We start from the raw sequence: 23,906 nt of genomic DNA on the forward strand, positions 1-23,906 counted from the left end.
CTCCAGCTCAATGGCAGTGCCTCAGATTTGCAAGTGTTTGCCAAACTGAAAGCAGAGAAAGACGTTTCTGGGAAATGACTGGTGCCACCATAAAGCAATCTAACACTGGCTAGTCTACAGGAACACAAGGGATGTGAACAGAACTTCCAGTATTGTTGTCCCTTTTGTCTGCCCAGAATAGAACGGATTTATACGTGGGAAGTCACCACTGAACCCCTGCATGGGAAAGAGTACTGTAATGTACCCACGTGATTTACAACAGCTGCCAAGTGACAGCACCTCAAATAGGCAGTTTGACTCGTAGAGCCAATACTTTTTTCAAACTACTATATTGAAATCTAAAGACTGAGGTTACAAAAATGCCTTTTGAAATCCAGGTAGAAGGTCAGCTTGAAAATGCGGCAGAGACAAGTACTCCTATTATGTCCTGTGTTATATTTTAGCTCTGCCTCTCTGCACCAGTTCGTATCTGGATGCCATCACTGGAGCAGTGAGCTACAGGAACCATGAGCCTCCTTCCATCTGTTTGGCACCTCCTTCCTCAGTGCAGTTGTTCTCGCGCTCCACAAACATGAATCCAAGGTTATGTTCCTCCTTGTGCTGCGTGACTACGCTCCTGGGTTCACTGCCACTCTTCCTGCCACTTGGACAATGTGGCAGCACCGCATGAGTTAAAAGCCATACAGATTGCAAGGCAGACGTATTTATTACAAGAGCAGATGCAGAAAGAGAAAAAGGAATAGCAAATTTACTTTGGCTCATAGTTTGTTCAGCAGTCTAGGCTTTTAGCTCCTTTCACATTCTATGAGATGATTTACCAAAATTAAACAATTCAAACTGCTGAGACTATAAGACACTTATAATCAAATTTTCATCAATCTAAAATTCTTGGATTCAGGTCTTTAAATCTTTTAATTATTAAATTAATAATTTAGTTTTATTTTATTCTTTAAATCTTTCAGGCCTTTTTCTTTTAAGTCTGTTCCCTTTGGGTGCACATGATGCTGATGTCTATGTTATAAGAGGCCTTAAAGCAAAGACTGTGTTCCAATTTGCTCTGCACTGAGCAAGGCAATGCTCGTATATACGGTGTTCCTCTTTCACTTCTGCAACTGAACGTATTTCAGTACCCTTCTATGCGATGCTGCTCATCCTTCTGAAAGGATGACGACCTTTTCTTCATCTATTGGAAACACACTTCAAGGCAACATCGCTACAGAGGTGCACATAGAACTGCAAACTTGAATCCTGTTACTAGTCGCCGCTCACTAATCTTCTCTCCTTCCCCTTCCAGCGCCTGCACAGGATTTCTATAGAAAGGAGCCAGAAAGAGGGAGGCATCTTGTTTTGTTACACAGCAATGGTTCCCTGGGAAAATCCATTCCTCAGGGAAGCCCAGACTGGAAAAGCAGATGGGAATGACATTCCAAAATTGAGAAAAAAATTAAACCTATTATCACTAGCACTGATAGGAGGAATGACAAACATTTGCAATTTGTCTCTGGCAACCGAGGCACCATAATGATGAGGAGCATGAGCTTTGCAAGCTGCTGGCTGCATGAAAAATGTTTGGAAAAAGAGAGGATAAGGAAGGAGAAGTCCATGGATCCTGTGAATCTCTTTCAGCAGGAGACCAGAAGGCAAAAAAAAAAGAGCTGAGAGAATACATGTGACAACTTGTGTAGCCTTCAGGCAAATGTCTAGACTCAGAGAAGGAGTTTAGGATAAGGAAAACAACATACAGGAAAATTTGCTGGAAATTGTACAGAAGGAAACAGACCTCTGAAGAATGTTAGGATGCTATATGCATACCACTACTTCAAGAGCACCCTGGGGTTAACAAGAGCAGTGACAGCTTCCTGTAGGTTTCCAGAGGTTACTGTACCCTTTCCAGAAAACCGGAGTGATTTCTGCTTTCATTTGCAAAGACAGATGCACTTAGCATATACGGTGTGTTGTGCCAGAATCAGTAAAGATTATCCTGAAAAAATTGACTGAGGCATTCCACTAAAGTTCTCATTTTCCCCTAATAACATCAATTCGTAACAAAAACATTAACAAAGACAAATCTCTCTCCCTTTTCCACTGCTGTATGCTTACCATGAAGAAAGAGCAGGACAAATCCCTGATCCTGTTTCCCGGAGCAGTTTGGACACCTCCTCCCTCTCTCATAGATTTTGAACCAGACTTGGTTAACATCTGTCACTTGCAGCAAATATTGATCAGCTTGTTTGTAAGGCTCCTCCAGCTGCCCTTCAGTTTTGCCACAAAGCCCTTCATTATTATTCTGTAGGTAGTCAGAACAGTCATACCATTCCTTCTCCAGTACCTTGGCCCAGTAAAAGGCCTGAGAAGTAGAAAGATGTCTGGGTCTCCCAGAGTGACAAAAGGAAGGACATCATTAACTTTCATAGCCGTCCAGGGAGCAATTGATATTTTGTTGCAGTAAATAAGGCTGAATTTCTAAAAATCCTTTCATCAACTATTCCAAAACTTTTTTCATTAATATTGGAAAACTTTCCATAGTAATCAATGAGGCTTTGCAGAATATCCTTTTTCTGTTTATGAAAACTGACTTTTGGTATGCAATATAGGTACCCAAGTCCAACCAGTGGTTCCAACGTTAACTCAGGAACATGAACTTTGCAAATCTTGAAGTCATTTTCTTGGTACCAGCACAATGAAACACACACACACAGTATTTATTTCCAGCATACACTGACATACCAGCACCAATCCAGTTAGCAGCTAGCCAGCTGGATTGCTGGCAACCACCAAGGCACCAATGGTCACCCCAACACAGAGATGTGCTGCTGTATCAATTTTATCAATGCTGACAATCTAAACTGAGCTAGGCCTTTGGCAGCCATTACCATCCTGAAGTCCTAGCAGAATTACTCTTCATCCCAAGCATGGTTTCCTCCTTCTCTGCCAGTATCAGTGCGCCACCACCACATCTCTTTCCAATCCCTTCCCAAGACTTTCCACTGCGTTACCAACCTGTTTGTATTAAGGGTGGCTGGAACTGCGGAGCTCTGCCATGTTTTCTCCATATAGCCATTTGAAGTGGTGTTGACTAACAACAGGAGGAATCATGCAAGTAGATTGGTTTCACCCCAAATTGCAGAATTCTGGTAGGTTCCTATATCTTCTTCCACAAGACACCAACTGTAGGACATCTCACCAGAGAGTACCTTCCCAGCACATACTGAGAGTTAATACAGGACAGCGTGTATGTAAAGAATCACAGGGAAATTGTAACTGAGTCAAAATAAATAAATCATACAGGTATACATTTTCACTCTAGCTAGTATACTTTGGTTATTTCCAAGAAAATATACTCTGAACATTTTTCTTTGTAGATATAGAAAAAAATTTTTTAGGAACAATCCTGCTGAGTGATCAGACCTATTCAAAATAAATGAAAAACAAACATCAAGGTGACAAAATGTGACTGTGTAATAATAATCTATCAAAACAATTACAATTACTTCAAAGCAAGAAACAGATAATTTAAGGACATCTGAAATCCAACAATGGCCACATGATGGTCTAGTGAATTATTCTCATCAAATAAAAGTCGAGGTGGAAACATAAGGCCATGTGTAACCTTCAGTAACGTAATGCAATATAACCTTCTGCCATGTGATTTTTTTTCACATTATTATTGGGTAGTGCTGAAATTGGTGTCCATGTGAGACTCAGCAAAGGAATATAAACAGACCTTTAGTAAGGGAAAGAATTCTCAATCCTAAATTAAAAAAAAAATAAAACACACAGAATGTCACTTAATAAGCAGCCTTAATTTCGACCCATGAATTGCAGCTTTTAAAATGTACTATTTTTATCTTTCTTTCAGAGTCAAAGGACTTTATTTTATTCAACAGGAAACATTGCCAAGTACTAGGTGTGTCAACAAATGCATTACTTTATATAAGTTACTTACATACTGGGTACTTCTGGAACATAATCCTTTATAGGTAGCTTGATCTGAAAATGTGCAAAACAAAGTTTTTGATGAATATATTCATTTCATATATACGTGCACTTGAATCTGATGTGTCATATATGATATATATGTTACAGTTATATATTAAATAGGTTTGTAAGTACCATTGTAGGATTCATTTTCAAAAGAGTACTGCATTTATGTTCACATGTTGAGACTACTAATGAAAATAATATTGTATTTATTTTTATTCAGATCTAGGTCTTGCCCACAGCTGGAAGTGATATAGTTAATTCATAGAGCTTTCCTGTTATGGGTATTCTTATATCAATATAAAACTGTTTATATGCACAAAGTAACGTTAACTTCTGTGGGAAAGAGAATAAACTACAGCAACACAAGACGCTTCGCTATCAGTGGAACAGGTGTGTGGTGTGAGGCTGTAACTGTATAACACTTTAACGTAAGACAGAAAAATAAAGAAGAAAAGCATCATACTGCTAAGCAAAATAGTTATACCTCTGCATTCTGTGCAGGCCATTCTGTGATGAACACCTCTCTTACCCACCCAGCAATTGCTGAAATAAGTAAAACATCAGGTGTATGTTGCCATGGCAAAACCACTAATAACTTGTGCCTTGGAGATAACTGATGATTAAATATGCAGGATGAAACTGCCTATTACAAGAGCTAAGGATCCTGTGCAGGAACTCCCTCTGGAGTCATAAAGATTGGGAGTAAAAGCACTCTTTTTGGCTAGTAGCTGAGGTTCTGAGGTCCCTTTGTGTGATACTGGGACTGCAGGAAAAAGGAGGTAGATTTACAGGTTCAGTCTTAACAGGCCCATGGCACTGGGTTTCTCAGTATCTGCGGTAGAAAGAAGAGACCAAAGCAATGTGGTTTGGGTGAGTTTCTGAAGACAAGAGAGACAAAAAAGAAGCAAGACAAGTGTTTTGGCAGCATAGAGGTTCTCTCCCTGAGAATTTCCAGGGAGGAAGTTGCTTCTGCAATATTAATTACAATCCCTGCCCATGAAAGCAGAATTTGCCTAGATTTTCTAACTGAAGAGAGGACACCAAGAAAACACTCATTTCTGTGCCTTTCTGTTCCAAATGGGAAACCGATCTGCAAAGCTCTTAAAAAAAAAAAAAAAACTGTTTAGCCAAGGGGCACCACCGCGTTAAGTGTCTGTTGCCATAGGATGAGCAGGTCCGGGCGGGAGAGGGGCAGCTTTCCAGCCGCGGGGCGGGCGGGTGGGCAGGCGGCGCGCAGGAGGTAGCCACGTTTCACCGCTGCAGAAAACCGATGTCCTCATCAGCCACGCAATCTTGCTGTCACGCTGGGTCGGAACCTGTGAGGATGGAGGAAAAAGGAAAAAGGAAAAAAAAGAAAGAAAGAAGAAAGAAAAAAGAAAAATAGGCAAAAAAGAGAAAAAGAAAAAAAAAAGAAGAAAAGAAGAAAGAAAGGAAAATAAGAAAGAAGAGGAGGAAGGCAGGCAGCTGGCCATCTCCCGCGCGGGGAAGGGAGAGCCGGAGGCGGTGGCCCGCGTCCCGCGTCCCCCCTCTGCTGTGAGTTGCGGCGCGGCGGGGGCGGCGGGGCAGGCTGTGCCTGGGAGCGGGAGGGACCGGCCAAGAGCAGACTGCCACCCTCCCGGGATGTTGTAAACGGGATCTGTAGTCGGGACTCGCCGCCTCTCGCCGAGTTTAACGGGAGCGAAACCAAGTACGAAAGCGCGCACTGCAAACAGCCTCCCCTGGCTGCCAGCCACCTCCTCAGAGACATCGCCTACCTGCGCTTTTGGAGGTCTGAAGTGACAATAAGTAGATTGCCTTTGGCCGAAGGGAGAGGGGGAAGCAGAAACAATGAGGGGAGGAAACAAAAAATAAACCCGGCGTTTTAAATCCGCACAGGTTTAACGGCCGGCAACAGGTGGCTGAGGCGGCGGTGGGTGTAGGGCCAGGGTCGGGCCGGGCCGGGGGCGAGCAGGGTCTGCCCCGGGTGGGCTGGGGGGTGGCGAGGAGCCCCGGGGTTACGCCGGCGGGGGGAAGGCGGACCAGCCTTCCTCCTCCTCCTCCTCCTCCTCCTCGTCGTCGCGGCCGGCAGTTCCCCCCCCCACCCCCCGCCCCGCGCTGACAGGGCGGCCGCGCCGCGCGCCTACAAGTCCCGTCATGCCCAGCGCCGTCGCGGCTGTTGCCGTCGCGGCCGCTCGCGCCCCTCCCCGCCCACTGTCGGCGGCGCAAGCGCAGGGGGGGCGGCGTCCAGGGCAAGTCTCCCTAATGTAAGATGGTGGCCGGGCTGGCAGCGGAGCGCCCCGAGCTCGGAGATTACCCGTCTCTCGCATAAAGGTCGTCGGAAGAGCCGCCGCCGCCGCCGCTGCCGTCGAAGCCCCCGGTCGGCCGCTGCCACAGGTCCCGCCCGAGGAGCGCCGCTGCGGTTTTTTTTTTTTTTTTTTTTGCCTTCAGCCGCCCGCCCCGTCTCCTCTCTTTCCTCGCCGCCTCTCTCCTTCCCTCCCCACCCTTCTCCCCTCTCCTCCTCCTTCCCCGCACACTCGCCCGCCTCCGCCGGCCCGGCTCGACTCGGTTCGGTTCGGCCCGGCCTGGCCCGTCCGCCGCGCCGGGCAGCGCAGCGCGAAGGAGAGCCGCGCACACACTGCGCGCTGGGCAGGGACGAGGAAGGCGGGTGAGTGCGAGCTGAAGGCCGGGCCGGGGAAGGAAGGAGGGAGGGAAGGCGGCGGGGGGGGGGGGGGGGAGCCGGGCCGTTCTGCCTACGAGAGCGCCGAGGCTTCGCTGGGACGGCGCAGGCCTCAGCCCACCCCCCCGTGCCGGGAGCGGCCGGGCCGTGCGGGGAGGCCGCGGGGGAGAGGGGCGGGTGGGCGGCCGCTCCCGGGGGCCGCGGGGAAGGGGGCTCCCCCGGCCGGCCGCGGGGGGGGAGGTATTTATGGATTTGTTCCTACCCCCAGCGCGGGGGGGGGGGGGGAACCTCCGCTGGTCAGGTTGGGGGGGGCGGTCCCCCCCCCCCCCCCCCCGAGCCGCGCTGCCCTCCCGGCCGTGCCCGCCCGCCGGGGGAGGCCGGCGGCCTGCGGGATCGCGGCGTGATTCACTTAGGATTTGCCTGGAAATTTCCTCTCTCCCCTTCTTCCTCCTCCCCAAAGCTAGGCTCCATTTGTTCTTATGATTTGCACTTTTTTTTTTTTTAAGAGCGCAACAAACAGATGGTAAATGGCAGCCTCTTATTTTCTCTGTTATTTTGGATAGTCCGTGTAACCCCCCTGAGATTTGTCTATCTGTAAAATAATCGATATGTAACTTTCTGTCTCTTACTCACAAAATACTAGCAGCTCGTTCCATTTTGTGGGTTAGCAGAAGCAAATGATACTGCTGTGTATGAGCTCTCATCCTACTTCCAGGGACTTGTCGTGTTGCTCTACCTGCCGGTGTCAAACTGAGCTGCTAATGTTTTCATGTGTACAGTAAAAGGGGAGGGAAAATACCCTAGATAAATATCATAGACTGCTTTGTTATTGTACCTGCAAGGATTTAATTGTCCATGGCTTGAATATTTCTGTCAGTATGGTAATATCAAATAGGTAGTTCATAGGAGAAGTAATTCTCTTTATATGTTAATGTAAGCAGAAACCATTAGCTAGTTAAAGCTGTGGAAACTCTAGGCCTACAGATGTTAGCTTACTCTTACCCAGAAGTTTTAGAAGTTAATGTTGGCAAATCGCATGTTTACTGAGCCTGTACAGATTTCTAACTCGCTGTGTTTTAACTGTCTGTGTTTTATTTTAGTTCTAAAAGGTCTGGACTCAAGCATCTGCATATTTTGACTTTATACTCATGTAAGCATGATGACTGGCATTAACTAGAAGGAAAAACTAGTACTGAACAATGAATATGTAGAAGAATGAAATTCCTTCTGTGCTCTCTCTGTCCCCACTTTGAGAAAAAAGATACAGGTTTATGAAAAGCAGGGAATAAACTGGCTGTTTGGTTTGAGAGGATGAATTGATTTCAGGTGGCCTACAAATACTCAAATACACTTCTAGTTTCTTATCATCTCTCTAATAATACACTAAACTTGTGCCTAGTCTAGGATTCAGGTGTGTTGTTCAGGTTTTGGGATCCTGTGATAAAATTTCTGTTTCATGAACAAGATGAACACATGCAAGCGTTTAGAAATGCTTGGCAGTTGAAGTTGGCTGAATTGCAATCAGAGTTCATTCTAGGGGAAAGGGTTGTTTTGGAAAGGGGAATACAATGATAAAATTGATCTTTGCTTTTAACTTGCGTACTTTTTTCAGGTGCCTGTTTATTAGCATTTTAAATGATGACCCTTGGAAGGTCCTAACAGCTTTTCCTGTTTAGAGAGAAAAGGTGGTGAGTGCCTTTCAAGAATAGCACTCTGTAAAATAATTTGTTGATACCTTTTTTCAGAAAGTTTAAGAGCTGCTATGCAGTGCCCATTAAATAAAAAGCTTGAGTTCAAGAAGTTGGGGAGAGAATAAGCACATGTGGCTTTTTTTTTTTTGAAATAAACATATTCATTATAAACAGATAGATGTTGTCCTTTGCTGTTGTTCAGGAAAGTTAGGATATTCTTTGCATGTTAAATGTTTTGAAATTACTCTGACCAAGGTTTTAAGTATGGGCCCTGAAGGCTTAACTTTGGCAACTGTTTTTCGGAATTCTGCCTACCTCTCTGGAATAAATGAGTTTATATGTTTTGTAAGCATAGGCAATTGCTGAGTATCTGATCATAAAATGCTTCGTAGGTTTTGGACAATTAAGTTCATCATTCTGGTTAAATGAAGTTGATCTATAGGCTTTACAATACTGTGCAAGGAAACTAATTGCTCTGTGAGACCATTAGATCAAGTGTTCTTAAACTTTCACACGGTGAATGTGTTGTAGGTTGTATAAACCACCTTTTGTCCTGCTTGCAGTTGCATAGTGTTGCTGTGCTAACTTGAGCAAATGCGTATGTAAGAGGCTGCATAATTCATCTTACATTAGTGTCCTGAATGCTTTAACTCTTTAAAGGTCATGCTTTCTTGCTTTTCAGTTTGTACATCGTATCTTTCTACCTGCTTTGTCCCATTTTTATCAAATGGTAACAGTGTGAAGAGTCAGAGCCCTATGAATAGACATCTCTTTGGACCTCTTCTAGATGTAGGACCATAGTCCTGGGAATTTCTTTTCAGAGATTGGCCAGCATTTGTTAACGTTTTAACAATTGTAAACATCTTCTGTTTCCAAGCCTGTTAGTACAGCAGTGAATGGTTTAGCATGGCTTGAGGTGCAGCTCCGATCTTCTGGTTCTTACTGTAAACAAATTGGGAGGGCAATATAAGGATCTAACAGAAGAGTTGAGTATGACCTCCTCTGTAAGTAAAAGTATGTTTATGTTTTTCCATTTAACAATTTGTATCACTAGATGGGTATTTTCAGTGAACTTGTTTTTTTTTATGTCATGCCAGAAACTTTGATCATATGTTTGGTTTTATCAGATTGCATTTTTCTTATGCAAGCTCAAAGTGATTGAAAAGTGAATCTCAGCATTTTCGTACTTCAGAATCGTACCAAAATTTCTACTAATTTAGTGAACATCCAGAATTCCTGTTCTTGACTTCTGGCTTTGTGTCCATTAGTTGCCTGGCCTCTCCAGCTTACAGGAAGGAATTACAGTGTTTAAACTAGTGATTTCCACAAAGCATTAAGATCAAGTAATTCAGTTCTACTTTTCTCCCGTCTGTTCTAGGAATGCGGCAACTGCAAGGTATTTATTCCATTTAAAAGGAGCTTAAAGGTGCTTTTTAAACACAAATGTATAAAATAGTTGGTGCGCTCTTTTTTTGCCTGTAAAAACTTGCCTTTAAAAACTTGAGGAAGCCTTGCATCCAAATCTGACAGGAGAGTACAGGCAAAGAGGATGACATTCCTTTTCATTGCTTCTCTGTATTCTTTAAAAGCCATATGCTATGTTTTTATTGCGAGGAGAATATCTTGGGATTAATTTCATAATGATTACTCAATCGTTTATGTGTTCTTACTAGGTATGTCATCTCTCGCTGTTTTTCAAACTGCGGAAAGGTGGGTTGAGGCTAGTGGAAAGGGGATTTTCTTTTAATCGCTGTTTTAAAATAAAGATGGATGTAGGGATCGAGCAAATGTGCCACTGAACTTAGTGGAAATAGAGCTTCTCTCTTGGTTGAGGCTTGTTTCCACAGCTGTGCTTTGATCAGGACTTGTTTTCTTGTGAGGCAAGAAGGAAAAGCTTAGGGCAGCTGCGAGTGGCTTTCCTGCATGCTGTAATCCCAGCATCATTTTCTTCAACCTTGTTGCTATCTTGAGATTTCTAGATACCTAATGTGAAGTGGGGTTGCATTAACTGCAATACCTGATATAAAGTAACTGTAGTATTACGTGTTTTGGTTTTGAGATGGAGGCCTCTATTGTAGCACAGGTCCCTGAACTGTGTGCATCTGGGCTTTGGTTCTTTTATGCTCATCTTAGTTTAACAGTCCATGATTTCTGAAAGGTAACACTAATACTTGCAATCAAATGCAAGACTTTGCAATTATTAGCATTAGGAATTTCCTTTTTTAAGAGACAAAGTGTATGTATAGAAAGAAACTGTAACAGTGGGAGAGCACTTCCTTTTCTTGACTTTGAACTTCTACTAATAAATTCTGCAAATTTTGAGCAGAGTCACAGGAACTTTGCAGGAATGACCCAAAAAAAGGTGACAGGAGTAAGTGAGCATCTATTTCGGTTCTCAACTAGTGCTTCATCCCAGGAGTTATTTCTGTGCATTTTTAGGCCTTCCTCGCAGTGGAGTGCGACCTAATCTCGTATTTTGGACTATTGAGTTCAGCCTCCTTGCTGAAGAATAGTGCTGAACAGAAGGGGCATTTACTTTTCCTGGTGTGGATGTTCTCAAGTGTTTTTTCCAGTGTAAGATTTAATGCAGAAAACAAGTAATTAAAAGGGCAACAATCTCGCTGTGTGAAACGAAACATGCTGCATGGAAAGACTAGCCACTAGCTTCCCATCTTATTGTGCGCAGAGGAGGGAGAAGCTGGGCAGTTCACTTCACCAACACTAACCTCATCAGATTCTTTTTATTTGAAAGCAGGTTACATGTTGTGGTTCAGTTTAAATCTACACTGCTAATAGAAACCTTAATGTGAATCTAGCTCGGATGGTATATATTAACTTGAAATTGCATAATCCATGGGCTAAGACTCCTAGAAGCGTGAATTACTGTACTTGCCATTGGAGTGGTTTTATTACCTCTAATTCCATTTCGTATTATGTGTTACAATAACTTAGTGTTTAAAAAAAAAAAGTTTAACACAATTTGAATGCAGGAATGATAGGAAATAATTTAATAATATAAATATGTGATTTTGAATTGCCTACCTGAGGCAGTTAAAGTGGTAAAAGTTTTGATGAAAGTAATGTTCCAGATAGATGAGCATGTAGTGGCTGTTGCTCAGAGTTTCTGGTTTGCAGTGCAGCTTAGAAATTTAAAAAATGAGGTGGGGAAAGAACTGCACAATAGCAATCGCTGGATGTGTGGAGGAAGCATTCGACTGTCTGTCTCTTCCTTTCTCTTCCTTTACCTTCTCTTCAAATGCAAGGAATGAAGATAGGCATATGTAGCCGTAGCTGTACCTGCCAGTTCATGACCTGAAGGTTCACTGTGATCTGCAGAAGTTACCTTGGTCTGAGTCATTAAAAAATATAAACTATTACCTTTTATTTGAATGATATCTGCTTCACTGCTTGTGACTTTTCTTTTCTCCATTTTTTTTTTTTAATGAATGAAATCTAGAATTAGTCTTCAGCATCTCATTCATGAAAAGTGTCCTCTGAGAGCTCCTAAACTGCATAAAATGAAAGGCCAAAATTTGTCAGTCACGTTTAGTGTTTATAGGTCAACTAGCCAGATAGTTAATTTAACTGCATCTTCCCCTGTGGTGTAAATAGTAGGGGTCCTTAACCTGCTGGAATCATGTTAGTGCATCATAGTGCAGATGAAAGAGACCCAGGGACGTTAATCCAATTTGTCTAGTGACTTGGTCTTGCTGCTGTTTATCATATAGTGCTGTTCATCTGTAGTAGTAGCCCATCTGCACGTGTTTCTGTTGATTGTTTAGCAAGTTGAATCCTCTTTGCTAACAAGGTAAGTTTTCCTTTTACAAAACTTCCTTCTAGATTGAAGGTCAAGGAATTTATAACTGAAGAACCATGTTTTAGAAATCACTTCTAAAAGTGATTTCTAATCACTTCTAATCGCTTCTTGTCTTTAAAAGTTTCTTTACTAATACTTTCATTCAGTAAAGCATATATTTAACGTTAATGTTGCGGCTTCACAGTTAGCGGCAAACTGGTTCTAGAACATCAGATTGCAAGTCTGAAACTAGAGAATGATCACTGGTTTTCTTTTACATAACAGTGCACTTTGAAAATAAGGAAGAATAGCTGAGGAATTTAAGGAAACACCATCTCTTACAATAATCGTCAAGCTGTCTTCTGCGCATAGGTAGTCATCTCAATGAATTATAATTTAATTTTTACTTTGTATAGTAGTTATAATTTTAAGTATGCCTCAAAGAAGATCCATTCTTGTGTTTTCACCAGTGTAGTGGCTTTCTGCTATGATTGAGACCTCTTTGAGCCATTAATTTCTTAATTCTTTGGCTCATGGTCCCATTTTGATTTGTTCTTCCAGGTCTGTGAGTCCCTGGTGATGGAGTAGTGTTATACTTTGCATGAGAACTATCTTTCTGCTTACTACTATATAAATACCTAGCACAGTGAAACTCAATAAGAGTCAACTGCATTGTCTGACTGTATGACTCCTTGACAGTGTTAAGGAAACAACTAACCTCAGTCAGAAACTGCTTAGAATTGATTCTCTAGACCGTAGTATCTTCTGGCAAACTAGTTAACTACTCTCAAGTTCACCGAGCAAGGAGAGAACGCTGTTCAGCCCTCTCCATAAGGAATCCTGCATGTGCGTAACTTTTTTGGCTTAGTTTTATATAGTATAATTAAAGTGAAGAGCTGGAAAACAGACACTTAGAAATATTATGCTTATTCTACCAATAATAATAATACCATGAGTTGTCATTTTAAATTCTTAGCATTTATATTTTAATATATTTAACAAAATGAGTAGAGATGAGCCAATGTTTGTTTTCAAGCACATGTAATTTGGTAGGAAGAGGTGAGAGAGGCAGGTTCCTTTCAGCACTAATAGTACTGTAGTCAGTCATGCTTAATAAATGAGCCACTTGTTGGTTGAGAGGAACAAACAGCTGTTGTTCCTACTGTATTCAGAATGCACCAACTTGGAGAGAATGGCAAAGGTAACTTTGGGAGAGATGTAGTGCAGCATCACTTGATAGTACCAGGTTCTTTCTGAGATTTATAATGGGTGCAGGAAAGACCTTAATAGATAGCACAAGAAAGGATAGACTCTGTCCCTGTCCATTTTGTTTTGCTAAATATAAAACGATGTATCAAAGAGCATCCCCTCAACCTCAGCTGACATCAGCATAAATGTTTGTGAAGCTTCCTTACTTAATATTGTGTTTTTTAAAACAAAACAAGCTTAGATCTAATAGCCAGCACTTCATTCTTTTAAGCTAGTCAGTTGGATCTCGTATGGATTCCGGTTAGTTTGCATCTCACAGGGGCTTAGATGACTTCTCTGTCCAAAGGAACTGCATGCAGTTGCTAGTGGATAGTTCGGAGTTTCTTACTGATCAATATTAATGTAAATGCTGTGGCTTTACTTGGTGGATTTTGTTTGTTTCGTTTGTTTTAGGATGTGCTGGGCAAATGAATTTGCAGTGAACTTGAACTTTTTTTTTTCATAGCGTACACTTGTCATAGTCTGGCAGATTATTTGTTTGGGATTTAATTTAACGCTGCACGTTTCCAGTGACTCCTTGACTTCACCTACCTGAATTAATACAGTTCTACGTAGTTGAGGTAGCAGTGGAAGGAATTTATTTAAAAACCGCTACACACCCTACTTCAGTTTGTGGAAACATATTCTGATGCTCTACTTCTGGGTATCTTACTAGATTGTTCCTTACTAGAATATTAGATTATTCTTCCTTTTCCAAATAGCCTTTTTGGAAGGTGACCCAGAAAACTATTTCCCAAGGATACTTTGTAATGTTCTTCCTTTCCCTTTTTTAAAGACAATTGTGTTGTACGTGACTGTCTCTAAAATTTGTTTACTATACAGCATCTAAGACGTCTTTAAGCAGTTACACGTTCCCTTCCCCAAGGAGATAAAGGTGCTTTCCTGAGTGCAGTCCTGGCCTTTCTTGACCCCTTTGTTTAGTAACAAATATGTATTTCCCTGAAAAGTAGAAGCACAGCATTGTGACTTGTGCGCAAGAGGTGTGGGAGGTGGGATTTATGATCCAAGTGAATACTGCACAAAACAGCTAAATTCTGGATCTCTAGTAGTTGCATAGAGTAAATGACATAAAGATTCTTCCATCTTCTGAAGTTTTGCTGTACTTCTGAGTTAAAGGTATAAATGGCTAAATGAGTCCTTGACTCAGTAGTCATAAATATGAAAGAGATCATGAAACAGTGGTGATGGTGTTGTATAAAGTTCAGTTTCCCTTTTAAAATATAGCTTTTTTTTGTAAATATAAAACAGGTATCTGTGATAATGCTGCAACTTGTGTTATGACGTATTTTGACCAGTTTTTAGACTTGAGTATGTGCAAGTAGTTATGCCTTGTAAGAGTTCACAAGTTAGCAATAACAACTCTATCCTATCAGGGATGCAACCTTCATTTGAAAGCAGTGATGCAAGATTCTTATCTGGAGTCTTTGAACTCTCCTGTTTAGTCATAATAAATACCAGCTTTTGAATAATTTAAGGTCATCCCTAATTTCTGTCCCAAAGAATTGAACTTAGTTCATTGTGATGTGATTCCTACCCTTGGGACAGTCTTTTGATTGTAATTTCAACCTTTATCTTCGTGTAGATTTTAGAATTTCTTATCCTTATTTCTCTTATCAAAACATACTATATATCAACTGTAGTTGAGAATTTTGCAGAGTTGTTACCTAAGATGCTTAGGCTTGTAGATCTGAGCTTTGCTTCATACTAAGTTTTTTTTTGTTGTTGTTGTTATGATGACAATCTTATTGGCTAAAAATTCACTAAAGTAAGTGTTATCTTTCACTTCCTGAGAAGTGTATTTTATTGAGAACTATGGTATATGCTGAAGTAATATAAAGGCTGGGAAAAGAAGTGGCTACTTCCAAAATTAGTTTCGCTCTGGAATTCCTCACTTTTCTCCTTTCCTCAGCAATGTCTTCAGGGTGTATGAGATTCTGAAATATAAACCAAGCAAAAATGAGCATGGAGAATAGAATTGTGGTGGTGGTTGTTCTGCATAAGTTTTTGAGATGCTTCCAGTTCTACATTTGTGGGGCTTTTTTCTTCACAAAGTAAAACTCTAGGCTTTTTTTATTGGCTTCTTAAAAAGGAAAAAATAAAATGTGACTGTGACTACAATGAGGTGGATGTTGGATGTTTGCACTAATTACTATTGACTAAGATGCGTTGATGAATCTTTTTGAAGCTGCATCCTACTCTTGTCTATGTCCCAAGCAGATAAAAGCACGATACTTTTATAATTTTCCATACTTAAACTCAACTTTGAGCCAATGTTGTTTTCCTTCAGCCAATAGAACTGATAGATCATTGATTTTATTTGGTGTTGCATTTTAATGGAACATGCTTGTATTTTATCCAACTCTCTGCTCTAAGTTGCTAAAAAAGGTATTTTATTGTCCTGAATTAGATTTGTTAGTAGAATTCCACACTTTCAGAGAGGCTTTATGCTTGATAGTTTCAGCATAAAGCAAGAGCTGAGCCAAAGGCCTCATATCCAAACACTTCTGGAAAGTGTCACAAATTTGTGCCCAGGATGTGTGCTATATTTGCAACTAACATTATCTTCCCACTGTACTTACAGATCAAGAAAGCTGAATTTCTTCAGTTGTTATACATTTTTTCTCCATCAGACTTTGCAGTTAATAGCCGCAGGGGCTAGTGCTTCAAAGTTGCATGTGCACTCTTGAAAAGTACCAAATATAGGCACCTAAGCATAGGTTTCTATATCAATTTTTTAAACATATAAAAGCCTCTTTTTTTTCTCAAGTTCTGCTTTCACTTAGATTGAAACAGTAAGACCATTATGTTAAAGCAACAAGTTTTTATGCTCAGGAATTTTTTTAGTAAAACATACATTTTAGCACCAAATACTGCAAATTCAGGCTTTGTTCTGTGGTTCAAGCACATTCTAACTTCACAATAGTCAATAAATGTAGTCCATCAGGTAAAGTCAGGTACTATTTAAATGTTCATAGGATCGAGGCCTTAACTTTTAGTATTATTTTCTGCCTTGAGCACTGTATAAATTCAAATCAGTTCTAATACATTACTATGTTGCCTTAGGTTTAAAGAGAAAATATGGGCAAAATAGTTATTCATCTAATATTATTGTATCTCAAATTGGAAAGTGTTCCTTTGCCTGTAGCTTAAAAAAAAACCAAACAGCTTGGCTACTCCTCTATGGTGAGAGGGAAGCATTATCATTTTTACAAAAATCAAATATTTCTATTGTTCTCATGTGGCTTAAGAACACAACTGACGGACTGTGGAATCTGTGGGCAGTTACTGTGCTGTTTCTCAGGTTTTAGAACAAGGTTAAAGAGGCTGACCAACTTCTGCTAATGTACAATTCTTGTCAACTCCTTAGGATTCAGAATAAACTTTTAAGTGGGTGCAGGGATTCTATTTGCAGGAATTAAAAATAGGGGCTGAATGGAATACGGATATTTCTGATTTGCTCCCCTTCAGCTAGGGATGACAGTGAGGAGGTGGGTTTCCCAGAAAAAATGTGCAGGTCTAAAGAGAAGGTTTGTTTTTTTTTTTCTGTTACTGAAGCATCACTGCTAGCTTCAGTATCTGTAGCACTCCTCCTTCCTTTGAGGAAGGAGGTGATGGGGAGAGGGATCTAAGTTATTACCAAGACGTCTGAAATAAACCTTAGAATGCATCCCTTCTCTTCCCCCTCCCAACCCCTGGGGAGGGATTGGGGGTCTCTGGGGTCACGGACTACCCATTATTTAACAATTCCTTATTTTACTTACTTCACCTAAAAGTGATAAACAATTTTATAAGACTAGATGGAGTATTTGGGAAACCAGTGTAGGAACTTTTGCTTATAACTCTTGCTAGGGCAATATACCTTCCCGGAAATCTACTTCAAACACTGAAATGCTTGTACGTTTTTTGTTAACTTCTCACTTTTTATATTAGCTTACTGGTTGAAACATCAGCAGTAGTAATGAACTCTTATTCTCCTTCCTAATATACCTACTTCCCCACCTTCCTCCTCCTTCAGAGTTCTGGGGTTCGTTCGTTCTTTCTCCTGTGTATCCAAATGTATATAAACCTGTAAAACTTCTGCTCTACCTAGCAGGACTGTCATTCAACTGTTTGTCTTGTTTGTTTTGTTTTTTTAAGCATCCTTCTGCAACTCTAATTCTGGTTAAAAACACATCTATAGGCTGAACATGAGATGTTCTCTCTAGAGTTGACCACTGTACTAGAGAGCGATTATAGTGAACCTTGCAAAGGCAGTGTACTGCTCATCCCAGCTTGTACTGGAACGGGTTTTAGTATGAGGGCTTAGCTCCTGCTGTTATTTTTGGGGAGGTGAAGGACTGAAGATCAAAAGCCAGGATATGATTGAAAATTGGCATTGTAAGTGTACTTCTACATTGTAAGTGTACTTACAGACTTCTAAGTGTAGGGGATGCATGTGAGAATTACAGGTTTGCTGAAATTCTGTCACTTGATAGGCTGTCGGTATCAGTTTTGGGCATCTTGATCCAAGACACTGATAAGCTGGAACGAGTTCAGCAGAGAGCCAGCAAAATGACTAGGATCTGTAACGCTTGCCTGATGAGGAGAGGCTAAGCGAAGTGACTCAGCATGGAGAGGAGCAGGCTCCTGGTAGGGGGAGGAACTAATAGCAACCTTCTGGTACCTACAAGCAGGTTACTGAGAAGACTGAGTCGGGCTCTTTACAGCAGTGCTGGTAGGAGGACAAGAGAAGATAGGCATGAATTAAAATGACTTAAATTAAGAAGAACCTTTTTCACCTTGGAGATAGTCTTTGGAACAGGTTGCTAGGAGAGGTTCTGCAGCCTCTATCCTTGGAGTTTTTGATGCTCCAACTGGCAAGAGTTCTGAACAACTTGGACCGATCTCCTTGATGACCCTGCTTTGAGCAGCAGGTTGACTAAAAAACTCTTGAGACGCCTTCTAGGCTGAATTATTCTATGATTCTATAGCAAAAAAGTAAACATCCTCAACTTCAAGAATATGAAGTTGTCCATGCCAAAGATTGATTTTTGGGCTTTTAACATAAGCCTTAATGCAGATAGTGCAGGTTCAGTGGAAATATAAAAATGTTTTTAAACTTAAAGGTACTCCTTGAACTGAACACTCAAGCTATGGATGTCATACAGAGAATTGTGGAACCTCTTGCACTCACTGAGGTGTGTGTTTGTGTGTGGTGGTGGTGTTTTTTTTAAGTTTGAATTGATTGTTTTATTAAAGTCAGCAATGAAATTCAGAAGTGAATTACTTTTCCGTACACTGTCCATGGTACTGCAGGTACATTCTCTGCCTTCAACAGCTATAGCAAGTCTGAGAATGTGTTGTAATTAAGTTGTAGTATTGAGAATGGGGTAGTAATTTTATTTTTTGGAAGGATTTCTTCTTTTTTGCTCTTTGGGCTAGATACTTATGTTCAAAGCCTCAGGAATAGTAACAGAACTATTAAATTGTGAAGTCTTAATTTTCTCTTAAAGTAAAATCTTTGGGAAGCTTGCTATTGGTCAGCGAGGTTATGAATCAAGTCCCGAATAAAAGTTAAAAAAAAAAATAAATCAGTTGTTGAACATCATTACGGTGGTTCATAGCTTCTGCACTGTCCCCTGTGAGAATGCAGAGAATGAAAGAAATCTAATCCTAGCATCTGAAATCCATTTTCTTCTGATTTGTGCTGCACCTACTGATAGTATTCTTTACCCTAGTTACTCTAGATTTTACAGTTTTTTTTCCTCCAGCTTGGTAATTTTGAGTGAAGTGTTTTTAAACTAATCCTTTGTTATGTTAGAATTGCTGTTAGATGAGACCTCAAGGATACAGAGTTCTCCAGTGTCTTGGTTACTTCTATTTGCTTTAAAAACAAAGAAAGCATTGGACAATAATTGCCATTCACTCTTTTGACTAAATCATCACAAGATTGAGTAGCCCTTGAGGGCTGAAGTGAGTTATGGACTACTGAACCAATGTAAGTATTTGTCACACATCCACTATCTTTATAAAATGCCGTAAAGAAAGGTAGTGTGTTTGTATACTATTTCAGTATACAGCAATATTCTTCAGTTCTTTTTCCATCAAAGAAGTGCAGCACGAATAATAAACCCTACAAGTGTACCTTTAATTCTGGCATGCAGAAATGATTGTGTAGTTCATTCTTCAGGTTGACCTTGTTTTGGCTTCTCTGTACAACTGGTAATTTAGTGTGGTGTGGGGAAATAGGGCTAGTGAGGATACTGGACTCTGGCTGACATGTAATAAGTACTTTACATATCTTGGTCACCGCTAACCCTGAACTAGACCTGAACACAAGCTAGAAGGTCAAAGTTCTTAAATATTCAGTAACTACTGGAGAAGTAAAGCTCTGCAAGCAACATAATTATGGCTTTCTGCTCTAAGAAAAGTACGGGAAATGAAGAGCAGGCTCTTGAGCGGAACATGTTCAATATTTTGAACAAAAATTGACACAACTTTTAGTTTGCCTCCTATATAACTTATCAGTGAATTACATTTGGCACTTTGACTCTTACTAGATATATTGAAAATAAATTTGAAATAATATTGTCTTTCTCTGTTTAAAATTGCAAATGTAATGTTTAGTTTGAGTAAGATTTTTGAGGGGTAGGGAGGAAGGAAAGCTACTTATGCCATGGAAGCAATTCTGCCTCATAGTCTTTTTAGAGATAGTTAAGAGAATCGTTCTGAAAGATAAAGTACCTTTTAAAGTGGGGTGAGGTGGGGTGGGAGGTGATCCGAGAAGCAGACTTTGTAATCAATATATTTCATGGAGAGAAGTAAACCTTTAAGCTTTTTAAATTTAAGCTTGTGTCGGTTAATATATTTCCAGGGCAAAGCATATTATCATAATGAATTCTGGCAGTACATGCTTGCAGTTTAGCTTAAAATACTTGAGCATTATTTACATATCCATGCATAATGGATTTTACCATTTATTCCCCAAATTTGTGTTGAACTCTGAGCGAAGACTAAATGTAAGGTTTGGAAATGTGCTTAAGTAGGATGCAACTGCAGCTGAGAAATTCCACAACTCTAATGCTGCCTGTTATGGACACCATGTGATGATTGTATAATTGATACTTAAGGCCTTATTTTGATCCCCTTCAAACTGATGCAAGATGCTTATTTAGCTGCTCAGATGTAGTATGCCGAAGGCTCTGGTTTTTTTTCTCCTACCTTGTCTGAAAAGATTTAGCTGTAGTGGGTGAAGCTACTCTGGTGTATTTTCTTGCGGTAGTTTCATGAAAGACACCTGCCACTCCATCAAACTAGGTATTGCTTTCCTCTGTTATGACGTAACTGACCTTAACCAACTTGCTTTCAAAATGGCTCTGCTTCACTTTCCTTTCATGGAGAATAGTGGTGTAAATGACTTAGAAAACTGTAATTTTTATTGCACTCTTAAGAACTGTTTTTAACTGAACTTAAACGTCTTTTTGGTTTTGATGAGAACTTAGGACCCCAGAAATTGGGTTTAGGTGCTGAATATCTTCAAGTCCATTTATAATTTATGTTAGTTAACAATTAATGAATTTTGGAAATGCCAGATTTTCTGTCATCTTGTCCCTCTCTGCAAGGGTATGCTTTGTTCTGAGCTGGCTGGACCTGACACTGGGGACTGCAACAGATACGAAGGTTTGGATGCAGAGGCAGTATCTTGCTGTTAGACCAGTATACTATTTTCTTGTACGTTTTGGTCTAATAAAGATAATCTCGGCCTACAGACCTTGCTTATGTCCTTAAACTATTGTGGCTCCTTTGGAGTAGGATGCAGGAGCATACGTGAGGTACGAGAACTTGGCTTCTCCATCTTTGCTGGCAGCCTCAGGACTCTTCAGAGGTGTACAGCACTATAAGGAAGGCACAAGTCATCTTTTCCTTGCCTTTATACTCATCTTGTGGCCATCATGTGTCCTGGTGTTTAAGAAAGGCTGCTATATGTATGTGCCTGTGGTATTGCTACATTATATTCAGGTGTAACAGTGACTTGTGATTTCAAGTAGGAAACCTTAATTCTGGCAAGCGCTTCCGTAAGGTGACCTTTAGAGTGAAATCTAGGATCTTAATCCAGTGAAACTATTCTGTGTGCTCTAGCATTTTTAGTCCTATTTGTAGTCATGTGTCTCTGAAGGAATAACCTCTGTATTTGTAAATGTCCCTTTAATAAATGCTTAGAACACTTTTCAGGCTTTCAGTACTTTCATATGAAAGTCAAGAGACTAAATTGTGGTTTTCATTGAAATACTACTTCTGGAAGTAACACTTTACCTTGGGACGCTCAGGGAGGGGGAAGAGTGCAAATGCTCTGTGTGATCAGCTTGAAGCTCTTCTCTTGCAGAGAAGCAAGGTAGCCTGGCAGCTGCTGTAATCCTTAATCCAAAGGAAGAAGGGCAATGGGAAGTGTGTCTCTGCTGCTGACATCTTCAGACTTTCTTCCTCCTGGGAGATGTTCTCTTTTTTTTTTTTTGCTTCTCTCTCTCTTTGGGTTTCTTCTCCCTCCCTGCTCCACCCAGTGAGCTTTTTCTTCCACAGTGTCAGGGAATTGAGTTGCTGAAGTTACAGCAGCCACAGGAGTATTTTATTCCTTTCCAAAGGTCTGGCATCTGTATAAGCGCTGGGAATCTGAGTGGTGTTCTAGCCTATATTGGGAATGATGATGTAGTTGAGATAAGCATATGTAATAAAGTTTTAATAACCAGAATGGGGGAGGGGGACAGGAAAAAGCCCAATAATACAAAGCTGCTCTTTATTTAGCCTTTTTGTTGTTAGCTCATTATTGCCACACTAATGCAGTCTGAACTATGTGTGTTCTTGTCTGTGCGTTATGTTGCCAACTAAGACTCTTGATAACCTTTAATTTACTTGTCCCTGTGTACAGTAATGATCACAGGCCTCTTCTACTATAATGCCATAATGATTAAAATTTAATCTACTTCTCGCAGTTAAATGTTCTTCCTTAAAAAGCAGCCCAGAAACTTATATTATTTCATTGAGTCAGAGGAGTAAATATACTTGATCATATGCCTTGTTGTGGTCTGTACAGGTATTTTTTTACACCCTCTCCTTTACAGATCTAGTCCTTATGTACTGGATATTAAAAGAACATGGACTATGTAGGTAGTCTGTTGCCAGCAAGGTGGCTGCAGCACTTGCCAGGAAGTGGGTAGCCTGGGTTCCATGTCCCTGAATATTTTGAAACCCACCTCATCTCCAGGAAAGATGGACTAGCTATGTTGTTGATCAGATACGTTATTGAGAAATACCTTTTTAAAACCCAGGGAGTAAACCTTTGGCTTGGTAACTTGTAGTTATTTTGAAAGTGGATGTTCCCAACAAACTGCAAAACCACTTTACTACTTCTTGCTCTGATGTTGGACCACTAATGAGGGTTTTCTGCTTGGTCTTTAAAATGCTTAATTACTATTCAGCACCTTGCAGGTGAGGCCTAAACCACACTGTAAAGCTGTTACAGGTTTGTAATCACACGCTATCCCCCACAAAAGTGGCAAGGTGTGATGACCCGTTGTTTTATTGTTTTATTTCTGCAAACAAACTTGAAGTGGAACTTCTGGCGTTTTGAAACTAATTTTGGAAGACTTTTTTTCATCAAGTTGAACTTCACAGTCTCATAAAGCAAATACAGCATGTCAGATGCCAGCGACTGCTGTCTGTCTGGTAGTTATAATACACATAGTAAGCATAGATGTATAAAGCACATATAATGAAATCGGAATGAATTACAGATTACTGTGCTTCCTGATACCAAGAGCCCAGAAACTCTGAACACTAGAAGAACAGACTGAGTGTATTATTGTTCATTTTGAATGCAGCTGCTGAGTTGATTTAGGTTTATTTGCATATTATTTCAAATACCTTGATCAGCAGGGGTATGTGGCTGTTTAATCACCAGGTACACTAGCCATTTTCTGTTTTTTCAAATTGGTTTTGCAAATGACTTTCCTTTAAACTAGTGTGACTTGTTTTTTATGAGAATCAGTTTTAGGGTATATGTACCTAACACCAATTAGTCAAAAATTCAAATATTGAAAGGCTTACTGTGTGGAACTTCTTACTAAACTGGAAAGGGTGTTATCAGAAGTACAATCTCAGCCTGGAGAGGAGAAGACTGAGGGGGAGATCTGATCATTGTGTATAAGTGTCTGAAGGGAGGGTGTCAAGAGGATGGGGCCAGACTCTTCTCAGTGGTGCCCAGTGATAGGCTGAGAGACAACAGGCACCAACTGAAGCACAGGAAGTTCCATCTGAACATGAGGAAAAACTTCTTGACTGTGAGGGTGACTGAGCACTGGCACAGGTGGCGCAGAGTTGTGGAGTCTCCTTCCCTGGAGATATTCAGAAGCCCTCTGGACACAATCTTGTGGAATGTGCTCTAGGTGACCTTGGCTGAGCAGGGGCGTTGGACTTGATCTCTAGAGGTCCCTTCCTACCTCAACCGTTGTGTGATTCTTGGAAATGATTGTGCTCT

General features: G+C 40.8%; 1 protein-coding gene and 1 long non-coding RNA gene across 16 annotated transcripts in view; one reads left to right on the plus strand and one right to left on the minus strand.

Moving 5' to 3' along the window:
- Positions 1 to 970: 970 nt before the first annotated feature.
- On the minus strand, positions 971 to 5,961 carry LOC138066796 (uncharacterized). The gene is made up of 3 exons (XR_011140308.1): positions 5,739 to 5,961; positions 3,947 to 5,300; positions 971 to 3,208 (listed from the first exon to the last, which is right to left on the minus strand). It is a non-coding gene; the product is annotated as an uncharacterized lncRNA (long non-coding RNA).
- Positions 5,521 to 23,906, plus strand: part of CNOT4 (CCR4-NOT transcription complex subunit 4) — an 83,705-nt gene continuing 65,319 nt past the window's right edge. For 2 of the 15 annotated variants that reach the window (XM_068938996.1, XM_068939054.1), the window contains exon 1: positions 6,180 to 6,628. The gene's annotated coding sequence lies outside the window, so the exon portion shown is untranslated. Of the gene's footprint in view, positions 5,753 to 6,179; positions 6,629 to 23,906 lie in introns of those variants that run through there. The other 13 variants (XM_068939047.1, XM_068939027.1, XM_068939069.1 and 10 more) reach the window with 13 other exon arrangements.

This window comes from Struthio camelus, chromosome 1, assembly GCF_040807025.1.
Source record: "Struthio camelus isolate bStrCam1 chromosome 1, bStrCam1.hap1, whole genome shotgun sequence".
In the NCBI taxonomy this organism is placed as follows: domain Eukaryota; kingdom Metazoa; phylum Chordata; class Aves; order Struthioniformes; family Struthionidae; genus Struthio; species Struthio camelus.